Below are 9,731 nucleotides of genomic sequence, written 5' to 3'. Positions count from 1 at the left end.
GGTTCCGGGATCACACACCGGTCTGTCAGTGGGTCTCATTCCAGCCTCGAAGCACCATTTCTAGTATGGCACCGAAGCCACACACAAATCTAATAATATATCTCAATTTGAAGGTAAAGCAGCCTTTCATTAATGGAGCTGGAATGAAATTCAGATCTGACTATGCTTCGGAATAAGAACCTTCAACATCCTTTTTGCCGATACACCTCTTTTCGGATCTGAAGCAGTTTTTGTATTCCAGTTGTGCGCCAAAGGATCCTTTGGACAACCTAGTAGATTCCGCTTGACACCAGAATCCTTAATGATTTCTTCTAGGCTTGCAAAGCACGAGTAACACATTGGTGCCTCATTGGCCTTTGCTGTGGCTTTACACAGGGCAGGGAGGCATGAACTACAGCAGCCCTGTCAAAAGCTGAGAAATTCAGCTGGGATTTGTAGGATTTGCATTTGGGAATGCCTGGCATGCTCTGAGAAGTCAATAAGGAACACAAGTTATGCTTTAGATAGGTTTATCATATATACATTACGTAAGTAAACTGCAAATTAATACGGATTATGACAGTAAACACCACAGGTGATTTGAAGAAAAGGAAGTAATAAATAAGGAAATGAAAGTACCCCCTTAGTATCGAGATATTTCAGGGAATGACACACCCATACAGTTCTGAAATAGTAAAGTCCCCTGATGTCGAGAGGCTAGAGGCAAGGAGACTCCCCTAACATTCTGAACTTAGTATAACCTCTTGTTGATGGTTTGGAGAGCTAATATATGTACTTTGGAACTCTGCCAAAAGTGTAAGAGAGCAATTTAAATTTCCAAATTAGAAGAAAATAAAAAAGAGATAAAAAAGAAAACGAAAAGATTTTTTTAAATACGCAATACCATCTGTAATGAAACTGAAACCAACTAAGTCTGCTGAGGGCGGTAGCTGCTTGAGATAAAGAGATCATGGTTGGTGAAGATTCAGAGGATGGTCTATATGATACAGCATGTCGAGGCGCGTTTCGGTGCAACACAGATACAACCATAGACCTTCCTCAGGGCACAGACCGTCGGACCACAAAAGGTCCCAGAGAGTGGCTGGAGCAATAGTATGATCACCTACTAACCTCCTCCTATCCTAGGAGGTAACTCCACTGCGGTTGATTGCTAGGTCCAATGGGCTCACGGTTAAACGCGGGCTTTTACTCTTATATGCACATTGTCTCGGATCTTCTTTCGGATACGTGCTGGAAGGTCAGCATGGGTCCAAGACTAGCGAATGTAGCACGCGGGTGACATGCGTTCTGGGTTACCTATGGATGTTCCGAAATGACAATCCTCCTCCCTTCATCTCTTCCCGTGGCGTTTGGTGAGATCAGAGCCTGCAAAGGGTCACTCTGTCAAAGCTCTTTCAGTGCACCTCAGTTCTGGGTTGTAAACACCCCTACTATTCCAGTACTGGGAACTACCGAGGCTCGATGCACCCATATCTTGCACTGCAGATTTCACTACTGGTGCGGTGCAAGAATCTCGCGGAGCTCAGCTAGTGCACCTCAGTTCTGGGCTGTAAACACCTCTGCTATTCCAGTACTGGGACCTACCTAGGCTCGATGCATCTCAGGCCTCCTCCTGCCACTGAAGTACTGGTACCTGAGAGGGCTCTGGCAGTGCACTTCGTTTCTGGCATGCCAGAAGCGTATGCAGAGGCGCAACTAGAGCCAAATTTCGGGGACGGCTGAGAAAAAATATGGGGGGGGGGGAGCTGAAACTTTAAGCAATCGGCAGAGTGGAGCTGCAGGGGTCTTAGAAGGGGTGAAACAACAACAAAGCCTCATTAACATGCAAATGGTCTTTTAAAGACCTGAGAAGTGCTTGGATGCAGCTGTGTGTGTGCCCGGGAAGCTGTCTCATCCAGGGCTGCCACACACGAGGGGGCGGGGGGGGGAGGGGGCTTAAGCCCCTTGAGTCCAATGGGTGTTGCGCGCCTGAGCGTATGCTCCCCGTTGCTGCAAGACTAGGAAATGAAGGGATCTGTCAGTCCCCATGAGCCTTACATTGCGGGTTCCCGGGATGCTTCTGTTACTACAGTATCAGCCCCCATAGCATCAACAAGGCACCACGTGTTCTAAGCAGCGGAAGCAAACGGTATTTTTTGATAAATCTGTTGATGACTGTAGCCCATTTCTTGGAACCTTGGAATATGTTTTTCTTGGAACCTTGAAACATGAAGCTATTCACTGACAGGGTTACAACTCTGCTTTCTAATTGAAGATATTATTTTTGTCTCCTCGGAGAGGTCTTGTTTCATAGCTGGGTTGCATCTAAAATGTAATAATCACCTCACATATCCATGACATGTACCTTCCAATGTGATTGAAGTCTGATGAGGTGATAAATGCAAAAAGATATTTTCACGAGTAAATGTTTTTTTAACTATTGGAAAATAACACCGAATGAGCAGTAGGAAAATAAATTTTGCGTGGTTTGTGGACAAGCAGAACGCGTGTTTTTTTTTTTAATCTTTAAAAGTGTTTATTCTTTAAAGAACATTCCTTAAAAACATACAGTTAAACACACTCTCTCCATGCAACACATTATGATAATAGGCATGATAAGAAGGATAAAAACGATAAAAACGACAGTCACATAGATGTGTTTGTCCAGGAACATTGTTTGCTGTTATTATCCTGGATTCAAGAGGAAGAAGGCTACAGCAGATTTACAAATGATGATGTGCAGATTAATGTGCAAATGCTTATAAGAACAGTGATGACGGAGCGCATACAGATGTCAGCAAATATTGGATCGTTCGCACTTGATGTGTATGAGAAATATTAAGAGGTGTATTTCTTTCTGTTCCCGCAGAAAGAAGCCTGTGGCGTCAGTGGGATGAAAGGAGGAGCAAATGATTAGGCAAGCTAATCCACGGAGAGGTTGCGTCCTCCTGCTGAAACCAGACGTGTCGGAAACGGTGCGCTAGGGATTGAGTGCGTGCTAACAACGGGAGCAGCATGCACAATACCCTTGCCCTCCTTAAATGCCAGTGTGAGTAATAGAAAAAGTTTATTGACAAACATTGCCCTCTAGTGGCCATTGAGAAGAACACTGCTGTTAATCAAAGGGTCTATTCCGTTACTTGCTGGTGTAGTGTTTGATTGTCCGTCTGCCACTATTTATAGAGAAGAGTTCGTAGATGTCTTTTCACTGAGCAGCGCGAGTTGGTATATCAGTGTAAATCATTATTCAATAAAGCGTGAGTTGGTATATCAGTATAGATCAATATTCAATCCAGCAGATATTAAAATATTCGACAGGGGAAGTTGATGGTTTTTGCAAGAAAGACCCCCGCCTGTCTTGCTTAATCCTCACTAACTCTGCACTTTACTGAAGCACATCTACGAGAAGCATCCGCCTTATTATTTGTTTAATCGTTTGTCTTTTCGTGTTTTTTAAGTGACCATTAGCCTTTGATGGAACAGTCCAGCTGTTATTTTGAGCACTGAACCCATTCAAAAAAAAAAAAACATACATGGAGGAACCTAAAAGCCCCCAGACATCGCTTAACTCGGTGACTGTCAGGGACTGGACCACCCGACTTGCTTTGGCGCAACATTGGGTCACAGAGGGCTCTGTGAAAGGCGATTCATATTTTGGATTCCCAGATATCTACAAGAGCTTGGAAATGGTGCACTCTGAACTGTCAATTTCTTTTTGACTCCCCTTGATACTCGGTCCGGCTTTCTTCGTCATGCATGCGCTGTTCCATTTTTTTTGTTACAACTTGCACTTTTCGCGTCTACCTCCATCCGTTCGTCTCTGCCTTCTTCCCTCCCTCGGGCTTCCTTCCAGGGTCAGCCTTAGGCATGTGCAAGCTGTGCACCTGCACAGGGCCACAAAACCCCAGGGGCCACCCCGCCAATATATATCCTTAATATAATAATCCTCTGAGGATGGATACATATTTGCGTGGCGGCCCCTGGCAGGGATTTGAAGGCCTCCAGCTCTGTTCCACTTCCAAACACCCTGACCATCCCTCTTCACTGGCCTTCGCGCTCCGCCCCGCCCGGACCCCCTTTTTCCGGGGTCCCCTACCCAAGGTTCCTGCCCAGGGCCGCCATGAGCCTAGAGCCGCCCCTGTTCCTTCCGACGCCCAGCGAGCACCTCACATCTCTCTGACCCTCTCTCTTCTTTCCTTGGCTGTTTCCGCTGTGCCCTCCGGTTCATGATTGCTCAGGTCAGTGCTGTTACCTCCGAGAGCGGTTTGCTGACGGGAGCAGGTCCAGAACTCCTTCGACGCAAAGCTTCAATCCAATTGAGGTGGAAGTGATGCCGGTGTGTTCCTGTTCAGGGTTGGTTTTGTACTGCTGCCCCCGCACAAGTAATGACGTGTGCAGACACCGAGAAACGGACCTCCAGCAAATAGATCTGTGTAGAGCAAGCATCCTTTATAGAAACGAGGGAGATTCAGGGTCACTACGTGCACTCTGTAAGCGGCATACACTGCGGCAGAGAAGTTGCTGCAACTTTCCATTCTGGGGCAAAGACAGCCACTGTACCCAGTAATTTCCATGGTCAAGATACCGCTAAAATGAGGAATGCAAACTCCTAGTCCTACTGGTCTCTGTAATGACACACACAGAGAGCACAACGGATGGAACGGAAAGCAGCTCAGAAGAATTACCAGAGAATGCGATTATTCAATCAGTCCATCGATCAGTGGCAGTTTAGGTCTTTTTGGCATAGATGAGGGTGATACGAGCCACTAACCAGACTTTGGCTAAGAGTGACGACGTCACTCTAGTTTCTGGGATAATATATACTAGCTTTTAATCAATCAATCAATCAATCAATTAATTAACCAATCAGTAGCTTTTTAGAGCGTTTTTTGTCATGAGTGAGGTTATCCAGGAGCTGGAAGGGTCCAATTGATTAGCAGAATCGTTAAGTCTTCAGGAACTTTCAGAACTCTGAAAGAGGTGGGGAGGTTCGTAGATGAAAGGATAGCTCGTTCCATATCTTTGCTGCCTGGAAGGAGAGGAGCAAATACATGGAATCTGCTATGTCAGATGGGGGTGGGGAGTGTTAGAAAATAGGACATGTAGTAGAGGTTTCTGGGGGGCTGATGAATGTTTAGACAGTGATTAAAGTAAGCGGGTCTGCAGTTGTGTAGGACCTTTTAGGGCCTTGTATGCCTGGGTCAGGACCTTGAAATGACATATTTTCTGCACAGGGAGCCAGTGGAGTTCCCTGAGATAGGGGGTGATGTGGGTTCATCTAGGAAAATCCAGGACAAGACTGGGTGCCATGGTCTGTAGTCATCTAAGGAGGTGAGCTACGATCCTTGTAAAAAGAGCACTGCCATAGTACAGCCGGCTGGAGATGAGGGCCTGGCTGATGGTGCGTTTTAAGCTTTGAGGTTGTGTAGTATTGTGAAATTATCTATTTTTTACATCCATACAGTTGAAGTACCAGGTTTTAAGAACCCAGCGGTGCCAGGGTACAACACCCGAAGACTTCGAGTTCTCAGAGTCTTCTAGGTGTAGTCAAAGATCGTATTTATTGGCTGCAGCCAGTAACAAGTATCCTAGAAGTACAACAACGTGTATATTCTCAGGAGACTGCTCAATCTTACAAAGCCAGCCTTCCCTTTTTATACAAAATATTATGCTTTAGGCAAACATTCCTTATTTTACAGTTGACCATTCACATATTTCCACTACAAAGAAAAAGCAGAGTCATGATGACCAGCCCATATTTCAGTTTGTCCAACCCATAATCAATTATCCGGGAAGGCCCAGTATTTCCATCAGATATCGTCAGAGCCCCAATAAAAACGGGCACCTCCTCATCGTAAAGCAAGTCATAAAGAAAGAAACAGAGACAGGTGTGTGTAAGATTAGACATAGCCAGTGTGCGATGAAAAGGTTTACCATGTGCGCCTTGATGCTAATCTCATTCGGCCACTGGGAAAGGAACTAGCCGAACAGGTTTGGCTTCAGGCAGTGGACTCAGCTCGCCCAGGTCACAGTAGAGTCAGCGACGGTATACGTGTCCTTCTGACTCGATCTCAACTTCAGTCATTGTGCCTAGGTGAGGGCAATCACAAAATGGCTGCCGCTCACAAAATGGAACCCGAGGGTTCAGGACGGAAACTCTGAATTCGGGGTGACTACGTCACTCGAGTATGACGGAAATGCTTGTACATAGTATCTCAATCATTACCGGTCTGCCAATACCAAAATCGTCATGATAAGACGATGTTTATAACACGGGTCCAGAATCTTCAGTACTACTCAGTTCTGTATTTATTTTGTGTATGCTTGAAGCTGCACCATGGTGATAGAACCTGCGGAAGTGGAGATGCTGTTGAATACTGGTCAGTTGCATCTGAGGCTGGCTGCTGGATGGAAGGGATCCTTTTACCACATTTAACTTAATCTACATCTCAACTACCTGGAGTGCTTTCTTCATCATTTTAACTTGAATTTTACACTGGCGACGAGGATGTAGCCAGTGTCAGCTCCTCCCATAATTCTAAAAGAGGGTTTCCAACCTAATGTTGTTTTGGCTCAGAATGTTGATTGTGATTTCACCACTCTTCTTAAGAGTGAGTTTCCAAATGTCTTTAAAGATGAGTTAGGATGTAATAAAATAAGGCTTATTCCTGAATCTATACCCATAGCTAGTAAAGTTCGTAGTGTACCCTTTTCGGTGAGGGATGATATGAAAAGGGAACTGGAGAAACTTAAAACTGATGGTATCATTGAGGAAGTAGAAGGGACTAGGAGTGTGGCCCTAGTAGTGGCCGCTCGTAAATCGAATGATAGCCTTCGTTTATGCATCGACTTAAGAGAACTAAACAAGCAGTTCATAATAGATAAATACCTGCTTCCTAAAATTTCAAACATGTTGATGCTCTTACAAGGGGTCAATGTTTTCTCAACTGTGGACTTAAAGTCTGCTTATCATCAGATAAAACTGCAGGGCACAAGTATTAAAAAAAGATGTGGTGGGACACTGACGTCACGACTGGAAGTGACGTCACGAAAGGTGACTTGCACCATCAGACTCATTGCCTCCCCTCACTCAACCCTTAGATGCGTTTGCATCAGAGAAGCCAGCGCGTGAGCAGCATTCTGAATGAGAGAGAATTAAGTGGTAAAGCTTCGATAACTTGTCAGTAATAATTAACCTGAATAATTTTCCTACTCTGCACAGAGCTCCCGGTAAAATAAGTGGGGGGATGCCGTCCACCCGTGTGGTACCCCGACTCGAGCCCTGTAAAACTGGATGATATGTCTAAAGACTGAACTGCATTCATTACGCCCAATGGCACTTACAGATTTGTCAGATTGCCGGTTGGACTGGTATCAGCAGCATCTGTGTTTCAGAGAGCTCTAGAAAAAGTTTTGGAAGGTGTTGTGGGGATGAAAATTTACCAGGATGATGTTCTTGTCTTTGGAAAGAATTAAATTGAACATGATGCCATACTCAAAGAGGTTTTAAAGAGATTTCAAGATTTCAATTTGACAGTAAGAATAGACAAATGCAAGTTCAAAAAGTCATCCATAGAATATCTAGGGCACACCATCTAGTGTCAAGGTGTTCAACCTGAGGCTGAACTGGTTGGTACTATTCAAAATCTTGTGTCTCCCACCAACAAAGAGGAGCTAATGAAATTTCTTGCAATGTCAGAATATTACAGTAAATTTATGAAAAATGTTGCTGGAAGGTGCTTGAATATGCGTGAATTGTTATGTAAAGATGTGGAGTTCATTTGGTCGGAGGAGTGTGAAAAGGAGTTTAACACGATCAAGACAATTCTCAAGAAAACTCCTAAGCTAAAAAGTTTTGACCCCATTAAAAGAGCAGTTCTTATTACTGATGCCATTATGAAGGGTTTAGGAGCGGTTTTATAACAGAGAGATGGGGACCCTGAAAATGTTATTTTATTCTTGTCACGTAGTTTAACCCCTTCGCTGCTAGGCCTTTTCCCCTCCTGTGCTAAGCCCTTTTTTGGCGATTTGGGGTAGTGCGCACTTAGGCCCTTGTAACTTTTTGACCACATAAGGTATCCACGCCAAATTTGCGTCCTTTTCTTCCAACATCATGTGGATTCTAAAGGTGCCCAGGGTTTGTGGATTACCTTGGAGGGGTCCCAGAAATTAACCAAAATATAGTGATTTTTTTGTATTTTTCAGAAAAATGGGAAAAATGGGCTGCAAATGAAAGCCTCTGGGTTTTTCCCTGAAAATGTTATCAAAAAAGGGTTTGTGGGGCTGAAATCTCCATTTTCTCAGCTTTTAGGAAATGACAGTCTTTTGTCAGAGAACCGACATTTTTCACACAGTTTTGGCATTTTTCTGGGACATAGCCTATTTTTGCTATTTTTAGAGCTTTCCACCTCCTTCCAGTTAATGGTAGAAATGAGTTTGAAAGCAATAATGGATCCTAGAAAGCTGTACATTTTCAAAACGTAGACAAAATCCTGAATTCAGAAAGGGGTCATTTGTCTAAATCCATGAAGGTTTCTTTATAGAAACTAACAGTTAAATATTGGAATAATTGAAAATTTGTTGAAAAAAAACAGCCTTTTGTCTCAACGTTTTCACCTATAACTTTTTCTAGTTTTGACAGCTCTTAGAAAGCAATATACCGTTACATCCGTTAGACCTTCCTGGTTGTGGGGATATATAGGACTTGTAGTTTCACCAAGAACCCGACGAACCCAGATCCAAAAACTGAGCAGCAACTTGCAATGGTATTTTTTCATTTACTGTGTATAGAGCACTTTGTCTTGGAAAATGTATACATGGAAAAATCTGTATGAAAGACACCTATGTATTTCTGAATTGGGTACAAAATATAGAGTTCAGAAACAGTATATTATTGCTAATTTTCAAAATTGGGAATACTCATACTAGCATGAGAATTATTGGTCATTTTTCAAAATTATTTTTTTTTTACACAATGTCTTTCATTGAAAGGGAGAAATGCGCAAAAGCTCAATTGGTAATAACAGTTGATTTACAAATCTGACTTACCCCAAGTCTCCCGATAAAAACGGTACCTCACTTGTGTGGGTCGCCCTTGTGCCTGCGACAGGAAACGGCGCAAAATGCAAAGTGGTGACACCTAAATTTTGCAGTTACAAATTGACCCTTTTTTAGCAAAGTGCCTACCTGTAGTTTTTGCACCCTAGCTCTGCCGGCACCTAGGGAAACCTAGCAAACCTATACATTTTTGAAAAGTAGACACCCAGGGGAATTCAGGATGGGGTGACTTGACTGCCTACCACCAGGTCTTGTTACCCAGAATCCCTTGCAAACCTACGAATTTGACAAAAAAAACACATTTTCCTCACATTTCTGTGGAGGAAAGTTCTGGAATCTGCTTGGATCAACAAATTTCCACCCACCCAGTGTTCCCCCAGGTCTCCCGAAAACAATGGTACCTCACTTGCAAGGGTAGGCATAGTGGCTGCGACACGAAACAGCGCAAAACGCAACGTGGTCGCAACTCAATTTCCCAGTGAAATCTTGCGCTCTTTGGACAAAGAGACTACCTTTTGTTTTTGAGCCCTAGCTCTGCCAGCACCTAGGGAAACCTAGCAAACCTATACATTTTTGAAAAGTAGACACCCAGGGGAATTCAGGATGGGGTCATTCGACTACCTACCCCCAGGTTCTCTTACCCAGAATCCCTTGCAAAGCTAAGAAATTAGAAAAAAAAACGCATTTTCCTCACA

The sequence above is a fragment of the Lissotriton vulgaris genome, chromosome 2_1 (assembly GCF_964263255.1).
Source record: "Lissotriton vulgaris chromosome 2_1, aLisVul1.2, whole genome shotgun sequence".
Classification (NCBI taxonomy): Eukaryota; Metazoa; Chordata; class Amphibia; order Caudata; family Salamandridae; genus Lissotriton; species Lissotriton vulgaris.
The sequence above is the reverse complement of the archived record's forward strand: the minus strand, read 5'-3'. Positions refer to the sequence as shown.